General features: G+C 38.7%; 1 protein-coding gene across 4 annotated transcripts in view; it reads left to right on the plus strand.

Moving 5' to 3' along the window:
• The window catches only part of LOC105053452 (uncharacterized), a 17,068-nt gene extending 2,035 nt beyond the window's left edge, over window positions 1-15,033 (plus strand). Inside the window, exon 2 of one of the 4 annotated variants that reach the window (XM_010934606.4) lies at window positions 13,328-13,651. The gene's annotated coding sequence lies outside the window, so the exon portion shown is untranslated. Of the gene's footprint in view, window positions 1-373; window positions 392-12,155; window positions 12,470-13,327; window positions 13,652-14,730 lie in introns of those variants that run through there. The other 3 variants (XM_010934605.4, XM_019853105.3, XM_010934604.4) reach the window with 3 other exon arrangements.
• The last annotated feature ends 402 nt before the right edge of the window (window positions 15,034-15,435 follow it).

The raw sequence follows: 15,435 nt of genomic DNA on the forward strand, positions 1-15,435 counted from the left end.
GTTTACAATAGGTGATTACTGAAAATAACAGCACTCAATTTTGTTTACTGTAGTGGAAAAGATATAATTGGAGTATAGAATGAAACAAGTCTTTCTGTTCGTATTCTAGTGTTTGAGATGATATACAGATTTCATATGATTTTCACAATTTTTTTGTTGAATTAAGTTGGCTCCAAGCTTGAAGATGGTTAAGCCTCTGTTTATCATAACAAACTTTTCTGTTGTCTTCTCTTAAGCAAACCAAGATGTAGTTATACATGTGCATGTATATGCCCATGTGTTTCAAAATCTGAATTTTGAAGTTTTTCCTGTGCAACACTAGTATTTCCTGTCACTTTGTGAGAATCTTATACTTGTCATTACATATTTCTAGGAACAATGGTGAAGCACAGTTAATGAATTGTACTTGTGGCTAAACTGAAATTTGTTGCAGAGCAAGAAGTAGAAAATATAGTGTTGATTTAGAGACAGTGAAGTGCTATCATGGTGCTACATGAGGAAATTCTTAAATTTATAAGATGTGGAAGGAGTCTTTTTTAGGGCATTCTTTTATTGCCCAAGTTGTTTGATGGCCTTTTGATTGATGAAAATTTTTAAATCGTGAAGGCCTAAAAAAGAGTTACTGCTAATGTTTCTTTGAGGGTAAACTTTAGGGGTGATATCAAGAAGGCAACTGAATTGTTTTCTTTATCTCCCTCCAGAGTCTAATGTAGAAACCAATGAATTGGACTTTGGAAAATTTGGGATATGTATGATTTGTTTCCTTTGAGTACTATATGTTCCTGGTGTTGCCATTAGATTGGTTTTCATGCTTGTTACCTTGTCAAGAATGCAAAGAGGTTTTAGGAAGCATTAGCCTTGTGCATAAAGAATGTGAATTATAAACTGAAACATTTTTTTTTTTATCATTGCATATTTTATAAAGAATGAAAGGGACTTGATTGGACTTTGACTTGGGTTGCCTTCGAGGTAATTAGGGTACCAAGCAGCTCTAAATCAATGTTGATACTGTGAATGTTACATTAGAGAGAAAAATCAAGATTCAGTTTAATACATGGAGAGAGATAATTTAGTATCTAGAAAGGGGAACAATAAAACATGACTTGAGGAATAGATTTCCATGTCTATTGTCATGAAGAAAAATCAAAATACTATCTTATGATATCTTCCTATAACAAGTACTCATTTGCATACTTATTTATTGTATATAAATTTTTTTAAATTGGAAGCCCCTCCCCTTCACTCTTGGTTTCATACACTATTTTAACAGTGTTTAGTTAAAATATTGCGAGCCTTTTCGGACAAAAGAATCCAAAGCTTTTGAGTTTTAAGCTATATTAGGGATCAAATACTCGCTTGGTACCACTTAAAAGTAATAGTTGACTGGAGAGACCGAGAAAAAGGGAAAAAAGAGAGATGTTTATGAATACATATAATGATGGCATGATATTAACTTTTAGATGCTCATAATTTTGGAAGATAACAATTTTCAGGATTCAGAAACTTATTTTGTTTAATAAGGATGGTAAGTGCTCAAGGTGGGAGAAACATTTGAAGTGGAGGGATCTGCTCAATAGATGGACATCCCTTTCTAATTTGCCCTCCTAAGCTGGAGTCTTCTCCTGTTGGGAAGAGGATTTGGTTATTATGCTTTCTAGACCAGGGAAGAAATTGGAACGGTTTACAAAAGGATAGCTGAAGCTACCTGATCACTAAAGTGGGGGTAGCTCGATTAAAATCTTTATATAGAGATAACCGATGATCATGCTTGAGATCGTAGGTTGCAATAATGGGAGAATACAATTGGGTTATTTGGCGGTGAAGTTGGAAGTCACTGTATTAAGGCAAAAAAAGTTGGCCAGATTTGAAGGAAGTTGGAGCTTTTCTTGGTGTTGGACTTGTTTGATGGTGATTATGTTTCCAAGTTTGCCAACAAGGATTTATTGTTGATCATGGCTTGGGGATCTTGGACGTTACATGCACGATACATTCATTGACACATGCAAAGTAATTTTCATTTACAGGGAAAACATTTTTCTTGGCTCTTATTTTTGAATTGTGCATTTGTAATATCTTGCTATAGTTTCTATGTTCATTGATAAACCATTGCAAGCCAATCTGTGCACCAGTTTTGGAGCAAGACATCAGTTGGAAATAGTTTATCATAGTGGACCTAAATCAAACATTAAAGGCTAGGAGTGGAGATAGGCAAAAGTAAGGATGCATTCTTGTAGCATTGAATGAAGATATTCTTTTATGTTATTGTTGCAGTAGAGTTAGGCAGTGATTCTAGAACCATAATTTTTTCAAGTCTTTTAAATACCATGTGGATGAAGAGAAAATTAAAGAGATCGAGCAAAATCTGTTGAGAGCTATGCGAGAGAACTAAGTACAGAGAGGGAAGGGCTAGTAAAGTTAAGAGAAGAGACATTGATGATTGGTGATGATTAGGAGATTCTACTGCAAGCCATGGATGATAGTTTAAAGAGGGCAAAGAAAGAACTATGATGGATTGGAATGGCGGGCGATTTAGGATGGTGTCAAAAGAAGGGAATGTGCAAGCCATTGCAACAAGTAATGACAGTAACATAATGGCAAAACTTAATTGGAAAGTTGAGAAAGGTGGCATCATGGGGAAGAGAGCATATTCTTGAGGAGGATAAGGTGGAGGATGGAGTCTTGGTGAAGATACTTGTTCAGTGACATAATTAAATAATGAAGGATACGTGGATATTTTGAAGCCACAAATCCAACAACTGGAGACAAATGGAAAGGATTTTTCAGGGGAAACTTGGAGAGGAGTCCGATTATAGAAAAAAAAGCATCTTCCTTAATCTCTTGAGGGAAACATGGCTCAGCATGGATGATCTAGTTATTTTTTTTTTTGTAATTATATAATTTTAAGCCAAATGTAAATATTGACATAGGAAGGTGGAGGATTTTATAAGAAATTGTTGGAGGTTATTACTCTAATTTATAAGTTTGAAATGGTATTTTTGTTGAGGAGAATCTAAGGAACTAATGTGAAGGGTGTCATAGGATGCTCATGAAGAAGGTGGAGTTTGGTCCACTAGAGTTTTGTGAGGATATACTATTGAATATGCTTTTCTAGTCTACTGTCAGATCCTAGGGCTCAACCTTGGACAGACGGTAGAAACTACCAAGCTAGAGTACGATATGGGTAGAGGGAATTTCCGGTGGAGCGGTGAAATGCCAAGTGAAACTGCAAGAAGATGGGGATGAATACAATGTGACCTATTGAAGGTTGTAAGGGACCTTGAAATAAGTGATAGAGTGTATAATTTGTCAAAAATTTCTAAAATGAATATTATTGTGTGGAGTTCTGGGATTTGGGCCCAAGAGTAACTGTGTTAAGATGCAAAGGATGAAGAAATATTAATTTGGATATCTTTTATGTATGTGAACTGTTGAGAGTTGAGAATGTATTGGGTAATGTTTAGAAGATAAGGGAAGTGTTTTTCTGCCCAGTCAAGGTTTTTGATGCGGCATCATTCAAGTTTAACAAGTCTATTCTTTTTTTTTTTTACTTGAAGACAGGCGGAAATTCATTATGTCAGTGGTGCATACTGATACTTCTGTTGTTTGAGGGAGAGAATTGTGAGCTAATCTGGCAAAAATTTCTCAAGTGGGTAAACATTATTTCTTGGTGTGCATGTTTAATGTGAAGATCAGCAGGGCATGATTTAGATATGATCACTGTCTGAAAGGTGTGTTTTAGCTGCAAGGCACAAGTCTAGCTCCTAGACTCCGTTGTTGTGAGGCCCCTTCAAACAGGTTTAGGAAAGGTGCTTGAGGCACATGCCTTTGCATGAAGTCCAAGTGGATGATAAGACATGCCTCTGAACTGGCATAGACCCCACTAAAAGGGTCAACCAGATGTTGACAGAGGAGGGGGAGGGGGAAGCTTTCCTTCAGGAGAAAGCAGGGTTTGATGGAGTAGGGTTTAAACTGCATGAGGTTTTTGAGGTCTCTTCCACCTTTACGCCCTTTTCATCATCTTCTTATTGCTGGGTGAAACAAGTGACTGAAATTCCCTTTTCTTCGTCTTTGCTTCTGCTGCTACTTTCTGGGTAGAAACAGGGGACTGGCAGTATCTTTTCTCCTCTTGCTGCTAAGTGAGACAGCGGACTGGCAGCCCTCTTCTTTTCTTCTCTTCTTTTCCCTCTTCTTTTTTCGATGCATTTTTTAACTGTTTCCAGGTGTATGTGTGTGTATACATATATATACATGTATAGACATACATATAGACATACATGTATATACATATATGTATATGCGTATATATGTAGATGTATATGGTCAACCGTCCCCCAGGCTCCAAGAAACCATAGTGCCTGAATGCACCCGACTTTAAAAACTTGTGGCCTAATTGGCCTAAATAGGAAATTTCGTGTTTTATTAAATGTTGATTATTTCTTTTGTTCAGGTTTCTTGGCCTTGAAATTCATAGGAACAGATCAGATGCTTGATTGCATGAGAATCCTTAAAAGAGTGGTTGGGGTGACGTGTGACTGGAAATGGTTTAATTATTTAGTAAAGAGGCAGCTCATCACCCACCAAGAGTGGAGTCTGATAGGCTGATGCTCATCAACCTAAACTTGCCAAGCATGTGTGATCTTAAGCCTCTTAGAATGGGCAAATATCGGTGACTTGAACTAGGGTTCGAGGATGTTGCTTGTAGGTTGCACTGTTGAGTCTATACAATCTAGCAGAGAAGATGAAGAGAGAAAAGATGGAATCAGGAGGTGATTGCTGATTCATTCAATATTTAAAAAGAATTGCAAATAAGTTGACATATCTACAAAGACAAGAATATAGTGGATTACTCACTAGGCGATAGGAGTGAAGGGCCTGGTCACTGAGACCCCCTTTGTGAGGAGGCACCCCTTCTCCCGAAGTTACGGGGCTATTTTGCCGAGTTCCTTAGAGAGAGTTGTCGATATCTGCCCTTAGTTTTCGCTCTCCTCTGTCGAAGATGATATTCAAGAGTTTTGTCACTCCAGTAATCTCTTCGTGGCATTTCTTCCAGTTCAAAAGCCGGCACCAGAGGCAGAGACAAGGAAAGCGAGGGTGATAGTCGGTATAGGTCGGACCCTGTAGTTTCTAGCTGGCCGATGGTCCGGACCCCCACAAAGGGGGAGATCCGGCTCTACCCAAACTTTTTTGGTTCACCTCAACATTACCCACTTGTCTGACTATTGCTAAGCAGTTATTTGCGCCTACTCTGACTTTTGCGAGACCACAATATTCCTCCTTTTGTGGTTAATGCTCTCAATGGTGAATCGATCATTCGCTAACTCCTATTTATTTATTATCTATGTCACGTCAGATGTTCTATGGATACAAACTATTCAATGTTCCACACTCTAATTTTTTGGATTCGGATATTAGCCGTCTGCATCTATTTTCATATCCACATTTATCAGACGTGGATAAAAATTTGAGTATTCGATTAATATTTGTATCTATATCCATATTCATCGAAGAAAAATGGACATGGATATGAATAGATAACCACTCGATCAATATCCGACTATCAGATATTGCTTGTAACCATATTTAATTTTATATAGGACACATGAACTTTTGAGAAAAATATATAACCATATTATTATGTTATTAATTTGATCTATCATCCACTTAGTAATATATTTGATTCTGTGGTATAAAGTTTAATTTTCCGACTTATATCCATATTTTCAGTGTCTAATTGATATCTATATCTGTTTAAAATAAATATGGATATGAATTTATGCATTCGACTAATACTAGTATTCATATTTGTATTTGTCAAATAAAACAAATATGTATATGGATTAACTGATATCCGATCCATATCCTGTTTGATTTCAGCCCTACTAGGTGATTCTTAAAAAGAACGGAAATAAACCTTCATTAACTTGTGCTTTCACAGAAATAATATCAAGAGGAAGGGATCGAGCTTGATGGGCTAATGACATGGACAAAAGATATAAAGTACTTAATGATGTGACTATAGTAGAAAAAGGAACAGTACTTGTCTTGAGGATGACAAAAAAGTGGTGCATAATCAAGTAACAGTAATAGCCTTTAACATTTTTTCAAAGGTTTTTGATATAGAAGGCTTGTGATGAGGAGATGGATTTTCCCCAGATTTTGTAGGATTACACCTCTGGATCAGTAGAGAAGTGTTGGGAGAAGCAATTGAACATAGTGTAATTAATTCTAATTGATTCAGTGGAGATGTTTGGACTGAATGGTTTCGAATCAAATCTACTAGGCAGATTAAAATGCTTAGAGAAAGCAGAACAGAGAAGAATCTCTGGATGGAAAGTGGTTCTTTGTGAAATTCTTTGTGCACCGTGGGAGGTGCAGAATCGTGCGCACCGCCTGCGGTGATTGGCTCACGTGTGGGGCAGAAAATTTTTTTTTTTCGCGCGCCGCACCCTAGCCTGGTGCGTGAGCCAATCACCACGGGCAGTGCGCGCATTCTGCACTGCCTGCGGTGCACAAAGAATTTCTCGTGGTTCTCTATGATGCAGGTGATGTATTAGACATTGAAGTGGTGTTGTAACATTTAGGAGTGGCTTATATCACTAAGATGTTGGGCTGAATGGAAGTGAACCTTGAGTCTTGCTTCTAAGCCAATATTCAGTACTGAATTCCAGTTTTTTTTTTATAATGATGATGATGATGATTATTATTATTATTATTATATGCTGGAAGAGAACCTTGTTGAAAGCCAGCAGGAGCATTGGATTTTAGAGACCAATTGTTTCATGTTGCATTGCTCCAAGTTGCGCAGCTAAAGGTCTTGTTAAGAAGGATTTCTTATGGCTATATTCCTATTAGTAGCAAGTACAAATTCAAGGGGTTAATTACTGAATCAGAAACCTCTAGGGGAATGCTTATGCAAATCTTACTGAGTAGTGAATGGTAAAAGTATTACTCTACATCATATATGGTTGTTGGCCTTCGAGGAGAATCATCTTTGATGCCTGGTTTGGAAGGCTTGTAGAGAACCCTTATGAAGTCTAGAAAACTTTAATGGAAATTAGGTTAAACTTCTAGAAAAGTAGCAATGCCTTCCTGAAGAGGCAAATGCGCTCTGATAGGTAGTACACAAGCCATGGGACTGATGATGAGGACACCAATTATAATATTTGGTGATGTAAAAAAAAAAAAGGATGCGTCTATGGTGCACGCTGTGCACGAGTAATCTAGTGCATGGTCATGCACAATTGATACATGCTTGCTTGTCGAATCTTAAAGCGAGAAAACTTCATTTAACTCCATCTTGTACTCCTATTTTGTTTATTTAAAAGAAAGGAAAAAGGGAACAAAAATACTATGATGGGAGATGGTGAGATCCATAATCATCATTGGTTTGCTGGACATTAGTTCTTATGAGTTGTTGCCGATTAAAAGCAAAAGAGTTTCTTCACTGTCCTTTAACGAAGATTATTCTCGTCCTGCTCCATCTGAGCGTGCTGATATGGAGAGGGTTCCCTCTCCTGGCCTACTTACGAACCATGATCGTCCTCCAAAGGGGGCGATTGGCGCATCCTCGGCTCAAGCGGTTCGTCAAAGGGATTTTCGGCCGGCTGAGGCTTCTCGTACTTAGTCTCAGGTGGCCCAGAGGATCGAGCATTTTCGATGGGAGACCTTCAGGGCTACTGATGAACAAGTCAAAGCCTTGGAGCAGCGGTTTTTGAAGGTCATTTCCTTTGCGGATGAAGAAATCGACCAGTCCTGTTCTCGATGGCGATCTGCTCTGGTTGGTAAGTTTCTTGGTAAAGATTTTTTGGTCGACTTTATTGCTAAAGAGATGAAAGCCCCCGATGGGGTGTGGAGGGTCTCTTCCGAGTCTCTAGTCTTTTTGAAGGGGTTATTCTCTTTGAGCTACTATCGGAGGAAGTTCAAAGTAGAATTTTGGCAGACCCTTGGTCCCTAGCTGGCCAACTCCTTGCCCTAGAGAGCTGTCATCCTGGTTTCAACCCTAGCCGACATGAAATCAATCAGGCTAGGGTTTGGGTTCGGCTGCCTGATCTTTCTTTGGAGCTGTGGGATAAAGCAAAGATTTTTAAAATAGTCTCTGCAACTAGTTCCCCTCTGTTCCTGGATGAATGGATCGAATCTTTCACCCGAAAAGGTTTGGCCCGTGATGGATCCTGATAGACATCAAGAAGCCTATCTGCTCGGATATTAAGATCAGGGTGAAGTCTCAGGTTTACTGGCAGCATTTCATTTATGAGGAACTTTTCGATTTTTGTTACTGTTGTGGTCACTTGGGGAGAACCTTGGAATCCTGTGACTGTTTTAAGGATCATGATGCTAAGAAAATATTTGGCCCCTGGATTAGGATAGCCAGGGTATCGATTTTGCCCCAGATGTCATAAGAACCAAAGATTGCTACTGGTCAAGTACCCGTTGATGGACAGTCTTCTTCTGACTGGCTTAAACCGAAGAAAACAGCAAGACATTCCCCTCCGAAGACCTCCAATGATTCTCTTCCTTCTCAAGTTGGAGGCTCAGGTTCTAGGTTTTCTTCTCTTAGGCCTAATACTGATGAGTCCGACGTCCCTGATCATATGCAAATAGTGCCTATATTGCCATCCACTTCGGGTTTGAGTCTACTAAAGAAAAAAGAAAGAGGTCTCCTAGCAAAAATTTGGAGGTTAGGAAAGCTTCAAGTTCTGAGTCCCCTCCTAAATCTAAGGTCCTTGTTCGGGAGGATTCCAAAAGTCAGAGTGATGAGCCTACTCAATCTTCCTCTGCGCTGGTTATCAAACAACACACTACTTATAAAGAAGTTTGGCAGCCAGTTGCAGCTGTTCAACCTCCTCCACTTCCTAGCCCAGCTCAATCTGAAGTGTCTTTGGACAAATGTAGAGCTTCACATCCTCCAGATGCTTCGCCTACTGTTGGTCAGGGTACTGCTTCTAATTCTCATTTGGCCCACTTTACGATCATGCATATTTTGTTAGCTTCTACTATTAATGATTGCTCTGAAAGTCTTTGTATGACTTCTAACGATGTGGCTAATGGGTGTTTAGCTGCATCGGTTTCACATCAATCATGAAAATCTTTCGTTGGAATTATTGGGGAGCGGCAAAATGATCTTTCAGGAATTACACTAAAACTCTTCTCCTCCTACATAATCCTGGCATTTGTTGTTTCCTTGAAACCAGACTATCTGATCAAGCTTCTTTGAAGGTGCTTAATCTTTTGGGTCCCATGTGGCTTTCTTATGTCATCCCGGCTGAGGGTCTTTCAGGTGTCATTATTGTTTGTTGGAAGAAAAATCTTGGCTTCTTGTCTTTCACTCATACTGATCATCAAGTTATTCTTGGTGTCATCTCTACTGATCAAAAACTTGATTGGATCATAGGCATAGTTTATGCTAGTACTCATGGGCTGCATAGAAGAAAGCTTTGGAGACAGGCTGAAATAGTCTTATCTTTGGGTTTGCCTCTTCTTCTAATTGGAGATTTTAATTGTATAATCCATCCTGATGACAAAAAAGGAGGTAAGCCATTTGCATTAGATCAGGATATAAGAGAATTCAGGTCCTTTCTGTAAAAGTCTAGTCTTATGGATTTGGGTTATATTGGCCCAAACTTGGTGCAATAATCGGTTTGGTCTTCCTTGGGCTTTTGCATCTGATAAGTGACTTCATCTTTTTTCTGATTCCAAGATCCATCACTTGGCTCGGTTTGCCTCAGACCACTGTCCTATTTTGCTCGATCTTTCTGCTTCTTCATCTCGGAAACATATTCCTTTCAGATTTGAGAAATTTTGGCTTCTTGTTGACGGCCTTCATGATACGGTTCATAATGCTTAGACTGTTGATGGTCATCACTCTTCTGGCATCAAGCTATCTATGCTGCTCTCTAAAACTAGCAAGGCTATCCTTAAATGGAAGGGTACTGTCGGGAATTTATCTGCCAACAACCAAAAGCTCTATGATGAAATATCCCACCTACACCTTCTGGAATCTTAAAACAATGGCCTTTCAGATCCGCAACATTTTCATCTCCCGAATCTTCTCCAACAATACCACAAAAATCTTGATGTGCAGGAGGTTTTATGGAGGCAAAAATCTAGGGCCCAATGGCTTAAGGAGGGGGATGCTAATGCAACCTTCTTTCATAGATCCACTATAATAATGAGGAGGAAAAATCATATTTCTGCTTTGCATAGGGAGGGTGGAGAAGTTGTTGACTCCCCTTTGGAGATCCATGATTTGCTTATGACTCATTTTCAGCATTGATGGGCCTTGCAATCTGATGTTGAACCTATGGATATTCCTCTTCTTTCCTCTACTGTTACTGCTGATCAAAATTCTTGCTTATCTAAAGTGGTCTTTAGGGAGGAGATTGAAGAAGCTGTTTGGACTATGCATCTGGACAAAGCCCCTGGCCCTGACGGGTTTCCTAATTTCTTTTATCAAACTTTCTGGTATCTTATTAAAGAGGATGTGATTCGGGCTGTGCAATATTTTTTTACTCATTCTATGATGCCTGATCTTTGGAAGAGAACTTATATCACTCTGATTCCAAAGACCACTAATCCTCGCACGACTGCTGACCACCGTCCTATCGGTCTTTGTAACTCTATCTACAAGATTATTGCAAAAATTTTAGCAAATAGATTGAAGCCTTTGCTCCCATCTCTCATCTCTATTGAACAGAGAGCTTTTGTAGCCGGCCATAATATCTCTGATAATATTCTTTTAGCCCAAGAAAGCATCCACTCTTTGCATGCTGCTGCTCCTTCAAGAGGTCTGGTCATGTTAAAAGTTGATATGGAAAAAGCATTTGATCGTGTTCATTGGCCTTTCATTCTTAAAGTTCTATCCTAGCTAGGTTTTTGCGCCACTTTTATTAATTGGATTCAAGCCTACATTCTCTCTCTTGACTTTTCTATTCTTGTAAATGGCTCACCATCTCGCTGGTTTTAGACTTCTCGCGGCCTTTGACAAGGTTGTCCCATGTCCCCTTATTCATTTTATGTTCTGAAGTTTTGTCTATTATCCTTCACTTTGTAGTGAGGAATAATTTTTTAAAGGTGTATAAAGCACCTAGGGGAGGTCCCATGGTCTCTCACATTCTTTTTGCTGATGACTTTCTATTTATTGCCCGTGCCACTGTTAAAGATGTGGGCTGTTTGAAAGCTATTGTTGATGCATACTGCTCTATCTCTGATCAAGCTATCAACTTGGCTAAATCATATCTTACTATCAGCCCAAAGACTCCAAATATCATTAAGGCCCAAATCAAGAGATTGTTAATGGTTAGGGAAGCTCCTCCAGGTTGGTCTTATTTGGGTCTTCCTTTGTCGGCCACTTGCCTTTGTGCTCAGGACTTGGCCTTCATGATAAAATGACTTCGCGGATTGACTCCTGGCATTGAAAAGCTTTATCCTTAGCTGGCAGATCCACTCTTCTTCAATCAGTGCTCTCTTCCATTCCTTTATATGCTCTTTCTTGCCTATCAGTGTCTTCCTTTGTCGGCCACTTGCCTTTGTGCTCAGGACTTGGCCTTCATGATAAAATGACTTCGCGGATTGACTCCTGGCATTGAAAAGCTTTATCCTTAGCTGGCAGATCCACTCTTCTTCAATCAGTGCTCTCTTCCATTCCTTTATATGCTCTTTCTTGCCTATCAGTTCCTCAAACTTTCTTGCATAGGCTTGAAAAAGAATTTCAGGCATTTCTTTGGGGCCATACCTCCAACAGAAGAGGGCTGTATCTCATTTCTTGAATGTGGTTTGTACCGACAAAGACCAAGATGGGTTAGGCATCAGGTCTATTCAACTTAGAAGGAGAGCTTATCAATGTAAGCTTGCTGCTACGGTTCTCATTAATTCAACATCTCTTTGGGCCAGGGTTGCTAAAGCTAAATATCATCTTGACCACATTTGGTGTAATTATAGGAAGCCTAAATGCTCTTCTCCCATATGGGCCAAAATTTGCAGTGCAGGCTTATCTATACAGCGCCATTTCAGGTGGCAAATAGGAAATGGACGTTCTATTAATGTTCTTAATGACCCTTGGCTCCATTCCTTGCCTCTCAATGCTTGGCCTACATTTATAAATATAAACTCTCCTTTTGCTCTTAACACTGTTTCTGATCTTCTTGTTGATGGTCCAGCTTGAAATGAACACAAAATCAGGGATCTCTTCTCTACTAAGATGATGAGCCATATCAACAAGCTGATAGCCGCTTACAATGGGGGCCCTGATCAGCTGTCTTGGGGACCCACTGATTCTATGTTCATATCTATTAAAGATTTCTACCAGTTTGTTGGTTCTACTCTGCAGACAAATGTTCTCTGCTCATTCAAATAGGTCTGGAGTCTTCATGTCCCTTTAAGAATTAAATATTTCTGGTAGAAGGTGCAGTGAGAAAGTTTGCCATGTAAAGCTATTTTGGCTTCTAGAGGAATCCCGGATGATTCCCAAATTTATTGTGACCTATGTTATAATACCATGGAAGATATTGATCGTGCTCTTCTTCATTGTTCTTTTGCTGCTCAGTGCTGGCATCAGTTAAGCCTATCTTTCAATCTTGCTGTTCATCCTTCTTCTATTACTAATCTTGTGGATTTAATCGCAACCAGTGGCTCCAAGGATATCCAAGCTATCTTGGCCACTCTTCCTTGGCTTATTTGGAATATCTGCAATATGAGGCTTTTTGATCAGACTGATAGCTCACCTATCTAGGTTGTTAGAACCATTTCTTCCTTTATCATACCCACAGCTTCAGCACCTAATCATATGAACCGGTTGAGGTACTGGAGTAGCCTTGAGCTGCCTGCTGCTGGCAGCAACTCTATTCTTCCTTGTCGTTGGCTGTCCCCTTCCTCTAGTTTCCTTATGGTGAATTTCGATGCTGCTTTGGCTGATGATACTGTCGCATCTGCTTTTGTTATTTGTGATGCAGCAGGCTCTGTTTGTGCTATGGGTGCTAATCTTTTATCATCATCATCTGTGCTTTATGGTGAGCTAGTTGTGGCTTGGTTAGGTATGCAGGTTGCCTCTCTTATTTTGCATACTAATCAAATTTTGTTGGGGGGGGATTCTTTAAAGGTAATTTCTTTGATCACCTCTGGGACTGATGCTGGGCCAAATTTTTCTATTCTGACTGACAGCCTTGTGTGGAAAGCTTCCTGTTCTACCTTTTCTGCTACTTACATTCCAAGGGAAGCAAATAGAGCAACTGATTTTATTGTCAAATTTGCTCTCAGAGGTATCAGGCTAAATGATGACTGTTATGCGTCTGATAGCCTTCGCTCAAATCCCAATTTTAATGCTATTTTACAGGATGACATAGCTGGTTTTACTTACCAGAGACGAGATCACACTGTTTCTGATCGGTGTGCTCCCACATTATCCCACCTGCTGCCCTTCACAGATCATTGGACTCTTTTCTGGGAGTCGCCTGGTGCCTTTATTTTTTGGTTTTCAGGCTCTGGAACGTCCTAAAACCAAATTTGGGTCTACTGGTTTTTGTTCCTCTTTGCTGTAAGCTGTATAGATCTTGGTTGGGTTCTATTCCTTTCTGGTTTTGTTGCTATGCAAGTTTTGCTGCTGTTTGTTATTGGTTTGGGTTGGTCATGCTTGTATTGTTCTGGTTGATACTCTGTTCTTGCTTCGTTTAATCAAAGCTTTGCTTTTCGTTTCTACCAAAAAAAAAAAAGCACTCGTTTTGGTGGCTTGAGAGATGTAGTGGATGGGACGGGAGAAGTGGGTGACGCGACGGACGGAGGAGAGAGGGGAGAAGGGATTTAGCGACCAACTTGCAGAGCTGGGTAATAGGATTCATATAATAATCACTTTGTTCTTCTCAATTGCCAAGTCTACCACAGTCTCTAAGGGTGGTTTTGTCAGAGATGGTGTCATTCTAGATGGGCCCGGTGATGGACACCGGAGAGGAGGGGGTGGAAATTTATTTGTTGAGAAATTCTTTATGCACCGCTTTGATTGATTCATTTGATCATTATTTTTTAATATATATTTAATTTTTTTAATTTTAATTTTTTATTTAAAAATTTTACATGCCGAAAATATTTTTGCTCTTTGAAAAAATTATGACATCCTATGGTATATTATGACTTCTTACATACAGGACGTCATAATATGGTCCAAAAAATTATGACATCTTTTGAGATATTATGACATCCTGCGTTAAATTATGACTTCTTGCATGCAGGATGTCATAATATGTTCAGAATTTATAATATGTCATAATATAGAAATGGTATTTTTGTCCAATCATTTTTCAAAGCGTATTTAATATCTGTAGTTCCGTTTTTTCATTTAAAAATTTTGAATGATGAAAATATCTTTATTTTTTGAAAAAAATATGGGATCTTATGGTATATACGATATCCTGCGTCAAAATTATGACTTTCTGCATATAGGATATCATAATATGGATATAAAATATCATAATTTTTTATAAAAAATGAAGATATTTTCGTCATTCAAAATTTTCAAACTAAAGAGTGAAACAGTAGATATTAAATGTGCGTTGGAAAGCGATGACTGTGGATCAATCACATAAAATAGTGCGCTTCACATTGGATTTTACGTTGGATTTTCTACACTGCCCGTGGTGAGTAAAGAATTTCGTTTTATTTGTTTCATTTCCATCTTGGGAATGTATTTATCTTTTTTAATACATTTTGTAAACGAGTTTAATGGAGTTTTCTCTGTGGCTTTAGGATGGCCGCTGATAAAGCTGATCGTGGCCGTGTTTGGGTACAGAACATGTTACAGTTTGTATAGGCCCGGCCTGAAGCCCGACCAATGAGATCCGGCCCATAATAGCAGAAACCGCAGTGCATAATTGTGAACTCATGCGCGGCGGCGTCCGAGGCGCACATAGGAAAATCCAATGAATTATTTGAGCAATTTTTTGTACCAGGAAACAAGAGAGATTGTGCTAGGGGTGTTTAGCAATCGGGTTTTGTTATGATACTCTTTTATATATTTTATATAAGGTGGAAGACTTTTGGACTGTTGAATAGATGGGCTTATTTAGAAAATTTTGCTCTTAGCAGATTAGAGCCAGTTACCAACTTCTTTTATTTTTTTATTAATTTCTTTGAACAAAAATATTTTAATAAGTTATGTTGTGATTTGATTGGACAAAGTCAGACCTAAAAAAGCTGAGCACACTCTTTTTTTAATATTTTTTAAAAAATATTATAATATTTTTTTTCCATCTGCTTTCTTTCTAATTGAAATCCAACTCATTCCCATTCTCTCCATCTACCTCCTATCGTCACTCTATTTATTTTATTGTCCAGATGTAGCAACCCAAGAAAGAGGGGGGAGATGAATTGAATTTTTCAAAGATTTTTACAATGTCAAAAGAGGTATGTGTTCAATTAAAATAAATTAAATATAATAGAATAATAAATATA

The sequence above is a fragment of the Elaeis guineensis genome, chromosome 10 (genome assembly GCF_000442705.2).
Source record: "Elaeis guineensis isolate ETL-2024a chromosome 10, EG11, whole genome shotgun sequence".
NCBI lineage: Eukaryota > Viridiplantae > Streptophyta > Magnoliopsida > Arecales > Arecaceae > Elaeis > Elaeis guineensis.